Below are 14,090 nucleotides of genomic sequence, written 5' to 3'. Positions count from 1 at the left end.
AGACAACGGAGATAAGAAGAACATTCTAACTAAGAAGCCTTCTAAGATTAATCCCTGCATTTGGAGAAGGTAAGACTGGCGGGAACAACCAAAAGTGCGAATGTGAATACTGAACAGTAAAGATGTCAGCGGACAGTTACAGAGGAAAAAATAAAATGAATCACTTTAGAGAGCAGTTATTGTAGTTAATGGAATTTTAGCATATGAAGTTGTGGTGTCTTTAATAGGAAATGTAAAGTAAAAAATTTCAGCATAGATTAAAAATTTTCTTTCTTGTTTTATTGTGAAGATATTTCGAACTCCTGGTGACTTGTCCAGGGTGTACCCCACCTCTCACCCATACTGTAGTCAGCTGGGACAGGCTCCCGCTTGACTGCGACCCTGTACAGGATAAGCAGCTACAGATAATGGATGGATGGATATTCCAAACTGTAATAAAATGTCTTTCATGGCATGGCAAGTGCTTTGGCAATATTAGACTCATAGAAAAAGCTTCACAATTGCAGTATGAAAGACTGAAGAGAGAACCACTACTGGTTTGAAGAGAATGTGTAGGAATAAACAGACTTAAATTCAATATGTGCACACTGGTGATCTCGTAGATAAGCAGATGTACTTCAGCCAGAATTTCATTCCTTTACCAAAGCGCCTGAAAGGATTCAATCTGTTAATCTACTAAATGATCAGTTGACATTTTAACAGTCTTAACTCTTAGCAGTTTAAACTAACTGTGCATGTAAAGGTTACATAGTTTTTGAAATAGACATTAAAGGCTCAATTGTTAGAAAATGCTTCTAGAGAAACTAACTAACTTACTTATTACTTTTATTTATTACTCTTGCCTATGCTCCTCTCTCCACCAACCCCCTCACCTCTCTTTGTTTGCTTCAACTTAATACATTCTTTCCCTTCTTCCACATCACTCATGCAGAGCTATACTATACCCTGGTAGCGTCCTCTCTGAGAAGCAGTTCCACTGCTCCATCTGCTTAAACATCTTTGACAATCCAGTCTCCACCCCACACAGCCATAGTTATTACATGAACTGCACCGGACAGTACTGGAATGGAGTCAAACTCTGTCGCTGCCCATTATGCAAGGAAAACTTTAAGAAGAAACCTGATCTCCATATCAACCATGCTTTTCCTGAGATCACAGAGCAGTTTAAGAATCCGAAGGGGTATGTGGTGGGCTTAGGAGAGGAGAATTACAAGGAAGAGGGATGGAGAAAGGGGCTCTGAAACAAGGCCTGGGAATCTCTTTATTGAAATGATTTCCCAAGCCCACTCCTCCTACTAAAACACATGGCATTCGGTCACCAAGGCTGTGACCAATAGTGATGGAAGTGATTGATTCTGATAGCATGCACCCCCAAGAGCGTATAAGAAGAGTATCTCTCAGGATATACACTCTGAGTGGGGCGCTAGATAGCAGGAAAGTGTCACGGTGTGCAAAGCACCAGCACAAAGTACAGTGGTGCTTGAAAGTTTGTGAACCCTTTAGAATTTTCTATATTTCTGCATAAATATGACCTAAAACATCATCGGATTTTCACACAAGTCCTAAAAGTAGATAAAGAGAACCCAGTTAAACAAATGAGATAAAAATATTATACTTGGTCATTTATTTATTGAGGAAAATGATCCAATATTACATATCTGTGAGTGGCAAAAGTATGTGAACCTTTGCGTTCAGTATCTGGTGTGACCCCCTTGTGCAGCAATAACTGCAACTAAACATTTCTGGTAACTGTTGATCAGTCCTGCAAACTGGCTTGGAGGAATTTTAGCCCATTCCTCCATACAGAACAGTTTCAACTCTGGGATGTTGGTGGGTTTCCTCACATGAACTGCTCACTTCAGGTCCTTCCACAACATTTCGATTGGATTAAGGTCAGGACTTTGACTTGGCCATTCCAAAACATTAACTTTATTCTTCTTTAACCATTCTTTGGTAGAACGACTTGTATGCTTAGGGTTGCTGTCTTGCTGCATGACTCACCTTCTCTTGAGATTTAGTTCATGGACAGATGTCCTGATATTTTCCTTTAGAATTTGCTGGTATAATTCAGAATTCCTTGTTCCAACAATGATGGCAAACCATCCTGGCCCAGATGCAGCAAAACAGGCCCAAATCATGATACTACCACCACCATGTTTCACAGAAGGAATAAGGTTCTTATGTTGGAATGCAGTGCTTTCCTTTCTCCAAACATAACACTTCTCATTTAAACCAAAAAGTTCTATTTTGATCTCATTTGTCCACAAAACATTTTCCAATAGCCTTCTGGCTTGTCCACATGATCTTTAGCAAACTGCAGATGAGCAGCAATGTTCTTTTTGGAGAGCAGTGGCTTTCTCCTTGCAACCCTGCCATGCACACCATTGTTGTTCAGTGTTCTCCTGATGGTGGACTCATGAACACTGCCTAATGTTAATGTGAGAGAGGTCTTCAGTTGCTTAGAAGTTACCTTGGGGTCCTTTGTGACCTCGCCGACTATTACACACCTTGCTCATGGAGTGATCTTTGTTGGTCGACCACTCCTGGGGAGGGTAACAATGGTCTTGAATATCCTCCATTTGTACACAATCTGTCTGACTGTGGATTGGTGGAGTCCAAACTTTTTAGAGATGGTTTTGTAACCTTTTCCAGCCTGATGAGCATCAACAACGCTTTTTCTGAGGTCCTCAGAAATCTCCTTTGTTCGTGTCATGATACACTTCCACAAACGTGTTGTGAAGATCAGACTTTGATAGATCCCTGTTCTTTAAATAAAACAGGGTGCCCACTCACACCTGATTGTCATCCCATTGAATGAAAACACCTGACACTAATTTCACCTTAAAATTAACTGCTAATCCTAGAGGTTCACATACTTTTGCCACTCACAGATATGTAATATTGGATCATTTTCCTCAATAAATAAATGACCAAGTATAATATTTTTGTCTCATTTGTTTAACTGGGTTCTCTTTATCTACTTTTAGGACTTGTGTGAAAATCTGATGATGTTTTAGGTCATATTTATGCAGAAATATAGAAAATGCTAAAGGGTTCACAAACTTTCAAGCACCACTGTAGCTCTCTTCTGTAAATCTGAATGGGAGTATATCCGCTGTAAGTATGGAGATTTAGATCACTAATCGCATAACATCATCCCTGCAGAAAAGGAGTGGCTGACAAGCAAGGCATGGAAAGCTTTCACCACACAATGATGTGAGGTGTAAATACAGTAGTGTATTTCTTTCTAAATCCTGATTTTGAAATGGAAATACAGTCATTATAAACTCTTGAATTCCTGTATTCCAAGATTATCAAATGAATAATCACAAATGACAATGTGATTTAGAAAAGAACTATGATTACACTGTGCTGAACAACCTTCCATGCATACTGAACGTGGTGTTGTCCTTCCTGTTCTGTCATTTTTTTTTTTTATGTTCTGTGTATCACTTTTAATGTACACTCAGATTAACATCGCAGAAAGATAAATACTGGAAATGACTGGACAAAGGCAGAAGAAAGTAGAGGAGATTAAATTATCACCAGAGGAGATAAAAGTAAGCACTGTTTTGTTTATTAGATCTGTTTCAACTGTATATACAGTGGTGCTTGAAAGTTTGTGAACCCTTTAGAATTTTCTATATTTCTGCATAAATATGACCTAAAACATCATCATATTTTCACACAAGTCCTAAAAGTAGATAAAGAGAACCCAGTTAAACAAATGAGACAAAAATATTATACTTGGTCATTTATTTATTGAGGAAAATGATCCAATATTACATCTGTGAGTGGCAAAAGTATGTGAACCTCTAGGATTAGCAGTTAATTTGAAGGTGAAATTAGAGTCAGGTGTTTTCAATCAATGGGATGACAATCAGGTGTGAGTGGGCACCCTGTTTTATTTAAAGAACAGGGATCTATCAAAGTCTGATCTTCACAACACATGTTTGTGGAAGTGTATCATGGCATGAACAAAAGAGATTCCTGAGCACCTCAGAAAAAGCATTGTTGATGGTCATCAGGCTGGAAAAGGTTACAAAACCATCTCTAAAGAGTTTGGACTCCACCAATCCACAGTCAGACAGATTGTGTACAAATGGAGGAAATTCAAGACCATTGCTACCCTCACCAGAAGTGGTTGACCAAAAAAGATCCCTCCAAGAGCAAGACGTGCAATAGTTGGTGAGGTCACAAAGGACCCCAGGGTAACTTCTAAGCAACTGAAGGCCTCTCTCACATTGGCTAATGTTAATGTTCATGAGTCCACCATCAGGAGAACACTGAACAACAATGGTGTGCATGGCAGGGTTGCAAGGAGAAAGCCACTGCTCTCCAAAAAGAACATTGCTGCTTGTCTGCAGTTTGATAAAGATCACATGGACAAGCCAGAAGGCTATTGGAAAAATGTTTTGTGGATGGATGAGATCAAAATAGAACTTTCTGGTTTAAATGAGAAGCATTATGTTTGGAGAAATGAAACATTGCATTCCAGCATAAGAACCTTATCCCATCTGTGAAACATGGTGATGGTAGTATCATGGTTTGGGCCTGTTTTGCTGCATCTGGGCCAGGATGGCTTGCCATCATTGATGGAACAATGAATTCTTAATTATACCAGCAAATTCGAAAGGAAAATGTCAGGACATCTCTCCATGAACTGAATCTCAAGAGAAGGTGGGTCATGCAGCAAGACAACAACCCTAAGCACACAAGTCATTCTACCAAAGAATGGTTAAAGAAGAATAGAGTTAATGTTTTGGAATGGCCAAGTCAAAGTCCTGACCTTAATCCAATGGAAATGTTGTGAAGGACCTGAAGCGAGCAGTTCATGTGAGGAAACCCACCAACATCCCAGAGTTGAAGCTGTTCTGTATGGAGGAATGGGCTAAAATTCCTCCAAGCCGGTGTGCAGGACTGATCAACAGTTACTGGAAACATTTAGTTGCAGTTATTGCTGCACAAGGGGGTCACACCAGATACTGAAAGCAAAGGTTCACATACTTTTGCCACTCACAGATACGTAATATTGGATCATTTTCCTCAATAAATAAATGACCAAGTATAATGTTTTTGTCTCATTTGTTTAACTGGGTTCTCTTTATCTACTTTTAGGACTTGTGTGAAAATCTGATGATGTTTTAGGTCATATTTACACAAAAATATAGAAAATTCTAAAGGGTTCACAAACTTTCAAGCACCACTGTAGGCTATTACATTTGTACTTATATACTGTTCAGTTCAAAGGAGTGTGCACCCTCGGGGATAAAATGGTAATTAATTGATTAATTTTACTTAGGATGGTTAGTTAATGTTAAGTTTTACACATAATTTTTTTTGTAGGAAAGAAGTATTTTTCCCTTTTTTCCACCCACGAATCATAACAGATGTAAACTTTTGCAGTCATGTTTATTGACCTAATTTTGCTCACTAGTAGTGTAAAGTCTAGAACCACACTAAGCATAGAATTCCATTTACAAAGTAGAAAAATAGATCTTTTTCAAGCTGGCAGGTATATTTGATTTAAAATTATACAGCTCTTTCAAACAAGCGACACAACACATTTCTTTCAATGGAATTACTTTTTTATGAATATTATAAGGGGCGGCACGGTGGTTAGTGCTGTCGCCTCACAGCAAGAAGGTCCGGGTTCGAGCCCCGTGGCCGGCGAGGGCCTTTCTGTGCAGAGTTTGCATGTTCTCCCCGTGTTTGCGTGGGTTTCCTCCGGGTGCTCCGGTTTCCCCACAGTCCAAAGACATGCAGGTTAGGTTAACTGGTGACTCTAAATTGACCGTAGGTGTGAATGTGAGTGTGAATGGTTGTCTATGTGTCAGCCCTGTGATGACCTGGCAACTTGTCCAAGGTGTACCCCGCCTTTCGCCTGTAGTCAGCTGGGATAGGATCCAGCTTGCCTGTGACCCTGTAGAACAGGATATAGCGGCTAGAGATAATGAGATGAGATGAGACAAAAGAACATTTCATGTACAATGGTAAACCATCAAAACAGTCCAATTCAGAAAATTCATTTCCATTGTGGGTGGCATGGTGGTGTAGTGGTTAGCACTGTCACCTCAGAGCAAGAAGGTTCTGGGTTTGAGCCCAGTGGCTGATAGGGACCTTTCTGTGCAGTTTGCATGTTCTCCCCGTGTCTGTGTGGGTTTCCTCTGGGTGCTCTGGTTTCCTCCACAGTCCAAAGACATGCAGGTTAGGCTAATTGGTGGCTCTAAGTTGACCGTGAGTATGAATGGTTGTTTGTCTCTATGTGTCAGCAACCCTGTGATGATCTGGTGACTTGTCCAGGGTGTACCCCACCTCTCGCCCATAGTCAGGTAGGATAGGCTCCAGCTTGCCCGCGACCCTTCACAGGATAATCGGTTATGGATACTGGATGGATGGATTTCCACTGGACTTCCCCTTGTGTTCTTTCTTTTCTCTCACTCATTTCTTTTCCTTTGTAGATGCAGAACAAGAGACACAGGACAGCATACAAATGTTTGGAGCACTGCTGAGCTCTGTTGAGTGCAGCCAGGCTGAGCTACTGGAGGCAATTGAAATAGGATGGTGTTTAGCAGAACACAAGGCAGTAGGAATGAACAGAGAGCTGGAGCTGGAGCTCATGGAGCTGAGGAAGAGAAGTGCAAAGCTGGGTAAACTGGCCTAGATAGATGACTGCATCAATGGACTGAAGGTATGGGCTTATAGTTATCAAAAGCACCAAAAGAACTACTATTTCCCCAAGTCACCAAGGTTAGCTGTCATGTTTAAGGCAGTGTATGTTCCCCATGTTACTGTCTGGAGAGAATCTAATTGGCTATATACCGGTGCCTGTCATTTCACAAATAAAATTCTAAATTTAGAAGAAAATGATGATGAATCTCCCAAATTCAGTTGCTTATTTTCCAAGTGCTACAGTCACTGGTACCTGAATCTAAAGATGGTGACAAGATAAAAGAAAACCTTTTGGCTCTGTTATGCTGTGGCATGGTTTGGGTTCACTTCTACCCTTACAGGGAAGAGTCACTATAAATTAATACAAAGGTACTCTGAATGATCATCTTTATCCTATGATGAAACATATATATATATATATATATATATATATATATATATATATATATATATATATATATAAACCCTCAATGAGGCTGTAGCTCATACTGGCCAAGACGCCCATAAAATTGTAAATATGACAGGTGGCGCCACCATCTTCACAACTTTTATGCACACCCACCTGGGGAACATTGTATGTGAATTTGATCGAAATCCGATCCATCCTGTAGGAGGAAGATTTTTGTAAATTGTGGATGGATGACGGACGCACAACGCATGATCGCATAAGCTCATCCAGCCTGGCCTGCAGCCAGCTGAGCAAATATTTATATCAATCCTAAGCTCTGGCCTGCACAGTCACCAGATCTCTCACAGAGTGTTGTAGTAGACAGTCTCTATAGCATCATCAATACACCAAATGAGGGAATATCTTTTGGAAGAATAGTATTCCTGGGGTTCACTTCCGGGAACTGTGCCAGATATTTGTGCCAAGGAGCAGTAATAGTGTTGTTTTCCTTTAATTGCAATGTTTTCCTTTACTATGTCACCCATCTGTATGTGATACTAATGCTTTAAAATCCCACTCAGTAATCAGTAAATCAGAGTTTGACTGATTAATTCAGTCATTAATTGTAATGATTGTGTTGTTCAAACTTGCTTCAAAGTGACAATCAATTGTAATCCTTGTCATTCTGTCCAAAGAGCTACACCTCTTATCTCAACACTCTCATGCCAGTCAAAGAGTGGGTTGGAGTCTCAGTGAACTTTGACCTTTTGACATTCCGTCTACAGTTCACTGTGTGAACTCTTAGAGCACATCGAGGAGGAACTTTGAAAACTACCAGAAATCTGTAAGGATGTTCATTTGTGTTTAACTGAAATACAGCACATTTTTCATTTGGGGAATTATGTAGCACCTTCAGGGAGAGAAAGGAATTGAAGGGATGTCACTGCCACCTAGTGAACTAGTGGCATAACTGTTACACTTTTATTCATGCAGTTAAGACATCCTTACATATGAAGTTTTAAAGATTGGCAACCAGGATTGTCATTAAAGAACTGAACCCATGTCTCCATAAAAAGTTGCAAAACATAAATTGTTAGACCACCAAAGACTTTTTTTTTTAAACGCAGGCCTTGATCTTTCACCATTGAAAACATAGCCAGGTATGTGTCAGGAAATTTTGCAAAATGCCACCCTTTCAAATTATAATTTGTATTTAACAATTGAATTTAATTCATTTTAACACCATATTAATTTCACTGTTAACAGAGACAAAGAAAATACAGGAGTTTGCAGGTATGTGAAGACCAAATGAAAAGTAGTGCCTCTAGTGCAATAAAACAAACTGAGCTGTTATGTAGCTTTTGTCATACTGGTAACTAACTCAACTACAATCACAATAAAATTGTGGTATTCATGAAAACAGTTTTTACTTTGTTTAATGATCTTACTGAGTGTGTTTGAAAAGTCTAGTATTTCTCAGTTTTTATATTGTCTTTGAAAATGCTATCCGGTTAAACTATTACAGCCACCGAAGACAAAGACTAATCATCATCTTTTTGTACAGAAGATCAATACAGGTATTTCTATTATTCAAATACTATTTTATAGTTTACCAATCCTTCCAATCAATGGGCATGACCTTGGACCCCAGTATGCCCCATCCTCGTCTCATCCTGTCAGGAAACAGAAAGAGCATGAAGTGTGGTGACAGACACCAGCTAGTTCCCAACAACCCTGCACACTTTGATTATATGGTGTGTGTGCTGGGCTGAGAGGCCTTCACCCATGGTCGGCGCTAGTAGGAAGTGGTGGTAGGAGGCAGGAGGCAAGACAGGCTGGGATTTGGAGATGGCCTGCAACTGTATAAACTGGAAGGGAAAAGTAACTGTCAACCCCAGCAATGGAGATTGGTTCCTATGAAATAAGACCAAAGGATGCATTTGGAGCAAACCTTTCCTTCCCAAAAAGATTGTTGTGTTTGTGGAGAGAAAGGGTAGGGTTCTTCGATGTGGAATGTGGAAGCGAAATTGCACATCCTCACATTCACAGACACATTCTGTGAGGCCATCTACCCGTTCATCAGCCCCTACACTAACAAGTTGGGCAAGAATGATGCAGCACTTGTCATTACACCTGTTTTGTTTCCTGTCTGGCAGCTATGGTGGCTAAAAACTGCTTTGACAACCAAGCACTGTTTAAAAAAAAAAAACCTTAAAAATGCATTTGATTTTAAACATAATGTCAGAAGAAAAAAAAAAAACCTTGTACAATTTCTTTCAGTAAAGTACTGAACTCACCAGAAGGATATTTATATGATTTATGTTCTACCATTTATTTTCTGTGTAGGTTATTTCTATCTTTATACAAAAAATATCTTTACAGCAGCAATTTTGTCATGTAATTTTCTATATAAAAGTCCCTGCTTTTCCAATGAAGGTTTCGTTTATACTATTTACCTCTTCACAAAAAAAAAAAAAAAACACTAGCAGAGCCGATCAGCAGAAGCACAATTCAAACTGTTTCCAAGCAAACAGAAAGACCCAGCTCAGGGGTGACAATATGGAGGGAATAGTTGGACAGAGTATTCAGAGTCCCTGAGTGGAGGGTGTGAAGGGCTCAGACTTAAATGTGGTGGGCCTTTCACAGGGCCCAAAATGTAGGTGGATTCCAGCTTACAATGCTAGGATATATATATATATATATATATATATATATATATATATATATATATATATATATATATATATATCATGACCAGCTACCTGATGCCAAAACACAGGCTGAGCTGTAGATCATTTTTGCCAGGTAAGTGATGGTAGAAGGAAAACCATCTATGAATTACTACTGCTAATGCTAGATTATAGAATAGCTGTTTTATAGGAAAAAAAAAGACAGCAGCAAAGGAGTTAGAAGATCCCAAATATGTATTGAGAAATTTATTCATAATGAAGCTGGAAAATCACTTACCAGTTGACAAGGATGGGCTACCAGTTTGACTGGCTTGGCCTGTGTTTTATAGCTTGTAGGTTTTTTGTGTCTGTTTGTTTGGGGGGGTTAGTTAGTTAGTTAGTTAGTTAGTTAGTTAGTTAGTTAGTTAGTTAGTTAGTTAGTTAGTTAGTTAGTTAGTTAGTTAGTTAGTTAGTTAGTTAGTTTTCTTTCTTTCTTTCTTTCTTTCTTTCTTTCTTTCTTTCTTTCTTTCTTTATTTATTTATTTATTTGTTTTGCAGCACAAAAAAGCTAGTTTTTGGAGCAGGATTAGCAGGATTATTAGATGTAGGCCTGGCATTATTTAGTTACAGTAGTACACATGCTAATGGAAACCTCAGAACGATACAGAAAAAAGAAGTTTACCCTGTGTAGAGGTCTTTGTTTGTTTGTTTGTTTGTTTGTTTGTTTTTGTTTGTTTGTTTGTTTGTTTGTTTTTGCAGATCTCAGATCGACCCAAAACTTTTAAAATATGATAGGCTAATAGAAATCAAATTACTGACTGATGCAGAGAGAGAGAGAGAGAGAGAGAGAGAGAGAGAGAGAGAGAGAGAAGCCTAGCACAAAACCACATTTAAAGAATTATTTTCAGTTCTCTTTGCTCTTAGGAATGTTCTGCCATGTTTGATTAGTGCAGGTGATTGCATTAGACAATAGTACAATAGTCTATTAGACAGTAGGCTGCTTCTAGGTTTCGAGGTTTTAGTAGACCGCTCTTTTCACAGTTGTCCCTCCCAAAGCAAATCCTAACGGTATTTTTCACTTTGCACGCCAGGCTTGTCGAAGCATGTCATACAGTAAGTAACAGTCAGGCAGGCCCTGGGGTGATAAAACACTGCAAAGGCAGTAACTTACATGGTCATATGGTGGCAAATCCTTATACACTTTTTTCTGTCCTGTGAACTTATGCACATCAACAACTGTTTTTGATCCATGGATAAATTTGTTATAAGTCAAGCAAAATCATATTTTGAGGATAACTGACTAGCAACAGTATAATATAGGGGGTTAATGTATGGTTACTGTTGCTGTTACTGTCCCCCCCCCCCCCCCACCTTTTTTTAACCTGACTGTAAAATTTCCTTTTCTTCAGTGCAGTCCCCTGACATAATATAGGCCTAATGTACTAATGTCTAACACAGCCTTATATACAGGAGGCCTACATTTTGTCTTAAATGTTTATTTTATGCCTTCTACATGAGTGAGTCCACAGAAAAGACCAGATTTTAGATGTCCAAAGGTTTTCTTTTTTTCAAGAAATTCTACAACCACAAATCAGAAAAATTAGAGACAGTTCGGAAAATCCAAATAAAAAAAGAAAACAGTGATTTTCTAAATTTACTTTGACTTGTATTTCATGGCAGACCAAATGAACCCAAGCTATTTCACGTTTTGTCTGGTCAACTTCATTTCATTTGTTAATATACATCCATTCCTGTGTTTCAGGCCTGCAACACATTCTAAAAAAGTTGGGGCAGAGGAAATTTAGGCCTAGTAATGAGGTAAAACAATTAAATAATTATGCGATTTGAAACAGGTGATGTCAACAGGTGATTGTAATCATAATCTGGTGCAAAATCAGCATCCAGGAAAGTCCAAGTCTTTGAGGAGCAAAGATGGGCCGAGGATCTTCAGTTTGTCAACAAACGCATGAGAAAATTATTGAAATGTTTAAAAACAGTGTTCTTTGGAGAAAGATATGAAGGGCTTTGGATATTTCACCCTCTACTGTGCATGATATCATGAAACATTTCAAGGAATATGGAGGAATTTCGGTGTATAAAGGACAAGGGCACAAGCCTAAGCTGAACGCTCATGATCTCCGATCCCTCAGACGGCGCTGCATCAAGAACCGTCATTCATCTATAGCTGATATAACCACATGGGCTCAGGATTACTTTGCCAAACCTTTGTCAAGCACTACAATAGGGATTTACATCCACAGATGCCAATTAAAACTTTACTATGCAAAAAGGAAGCCTTATATTAACGTTGTCCAGAAGCACTGTTGACTTCTCTGGGCTTGGAGGCATCTGGAATGGACCATCACACAGTGGAAACCTGTATTGTGCTCAGATGAATCAGTATTCCAGGTCTTTTTTGGAAGAAAAGGATGCTGTGTGCTCCGGACCAAAGACAAAAAGGCCCATCCAGACTCTTCCTAGCAACCAGTCCAAAAGCCAGGGTCTGTCATGGTATGGGGTTGTGTCAGTGCCCTTAGCAAAGGTAATTTACACTTCTGTGATGGCAGCATTAATGCAGAAAAGTACATTGAGGTTTTGGAGCAACATATGCTGCCTTCAAGACAACATCTTTTCCAGGGATATTTCAACAAGACAGTGCAAAACCACATTCTGCACACATTACAAAGGCATGGCTGTGGAAGAAGAGGGTGCTGTCTGTCCCAACAGAGAATCTGTGGCGAATTTTGATGCAGAAAACATGACAACAACGACCCTGTACTGTTGCACACCTTAAAACCTGTTTGCAGGAAGAATGGCACAAAATAACACCTGAATAACACCTTTTATATTTTAAAATTGTGGCATGTTGTTTAAAAATTGATCATTATTGAAAGCAGCTCTTTGTCAGGAACCTCAGCAGTAGAGCTGGGTGCCACACATTTCATCCAATGACACTTTCCCTATATTTTACTTATTTTGACTGAGAAATGTTTTATTGACAATTTTGATAACCCTTCACTTTTAATCCAGGTCTGTAGTGTGAAATGTTCTCGACTGTGTTTTTGTTTAAAAATGTTTTCCAAATTGTAGCTGTGTTTAATTCATATCCAGAAAAATATATATTCCAATATAATATACTCAGCATAAACATTTTAAATAGATTCTATATTTTTGGTCCATCCATGACATATTACTAAAGTAGCCTATTTACTGTTGTTGATGTGGGTCACTTGCTGTTAGCCAATTCACTTTCTCGTACCAGGAGAACTGAAAGGAACGAGTATTATTCCCTACCTTTTTCACCAAGTCAATTTGAGGCGTTGGTCTACCCTGCTCTTTAATTTAAATTTTTTCCTCGAAAGGAAGACTGGCAAATGGCTTCGCCAAAATTAAATCAGCAATGCTTGGCATCCGTGCGCAGCTTTCTTGCTAGCTGACTAGCCCCCTCAAGTTCAAGTTCAGTCACTCAAATAAACGAAATTTCTGGAACTAAGATAGCAAACTTGACAACACTACACTTTATTTACAATGAAAATATATACAAACTAAAAAAGCTGGTAGAAACCGTATGTAATGAATGAAATCGAAATGTAAGCTGATCTCTTACAATACACCACACCACTTGCGAATCCGCATGGGACTGAACTGAGATTCACCGCTGCCTGTCTATATTTGAAATGAGCTGTCAATCAAAGAAAATACCCGGCCGCTTTCACCAATCACCAGTCTCCTCGCGGAAACTGCCATGTCCCTCCCATGTGAGGCTGGGAGTCCGTGGGCGGGCGTTTTCGCAGTATTTGTCCAATAACCGTCTTGCAATTTGAGATTGAAAAGCGCAGAGCTCCCAAATGCCATTGAAGCCCACTGAGGCTGGGCTGCATCGCGCTGTCACGAGGGGGAAAAACTCACGCACACATTAAAGTTATAAGGGCATTTTTAGAGGAGGCTGAGCCTCCCTCGTTGTCTTAGAGCAATCGCCCGTGCACCTGAAGTACTTAATTGCTTGGTGTCTTCAATCTCTAAACATCTTTTACGTGGTGTGAGGAGGAATGGCAACATTATAAAGTGGCAAATGTTTTACCATCCCAACTTTTTTGAAATGTGTTGTGAGAATCAAATTGTTTTGTTTAAAAAAAAAACAAGCAAACAATAAGCTAATTTGGGTCGGCACAGTGGTGTAGTGGTTAGCGCTGTCACCTCACAGCAAGAAGGTCCAGGTTCGAGCCCCGTGGCCGGCGAGGGCCTTTCTGTGCGGAGTTTGCATGTTCTCCCCGTGTCTGCGTGGGTTTCCTCCAGGTGCTCCGGTTTCCCCCACAGTCCAAAGACATGCAGGTTAGGTTAACTGGTGATTCTAAATTGAC

At 39.5% G+C, this 14,090-nt stretch overlaps 1 long non-coding RNA gene across 1 annotated transcript; it reads left to right on the top strand.

The window, feature by feature from the left end:
* Window positions 1-6,499, top strand: LOC132888314 (uncharacterized). The gene is made up of 3 exons (XR_009654922.1): window positions 1-69; window positions 3,471-3,560; window positions 6,462-6,499. It is a non-coding gene; the product is annotated as an uncharacterized LOC132888314 (long non-coding RNA).
* The last annotated feature ends 7,591 nt before the right edge of the window (window positions 6,500-14,090 follow it).

The sequence above is a fragment of the Neoarius graeffei genome, chromosome 1 (genome assembly GCF_027579695.1).
Source record: "Neoarius graeffei isolate fNeoGra1 chromosome 1, fNeoGra1.pri, whole genome shotgun sequence".
Taxonomy (NCBI): domain Eukaryota; kingdom Metazoa; phylum Chordata; class Actinopteri; order Siluriformes; family Ariidae; genus Neoarius; species Neoarius graeffei.
The sequence above is the reverse complement of the archived record's forward strand: the minus strand, read 5'-3'. Positions and strand labels throughout refer to the sequence as shown.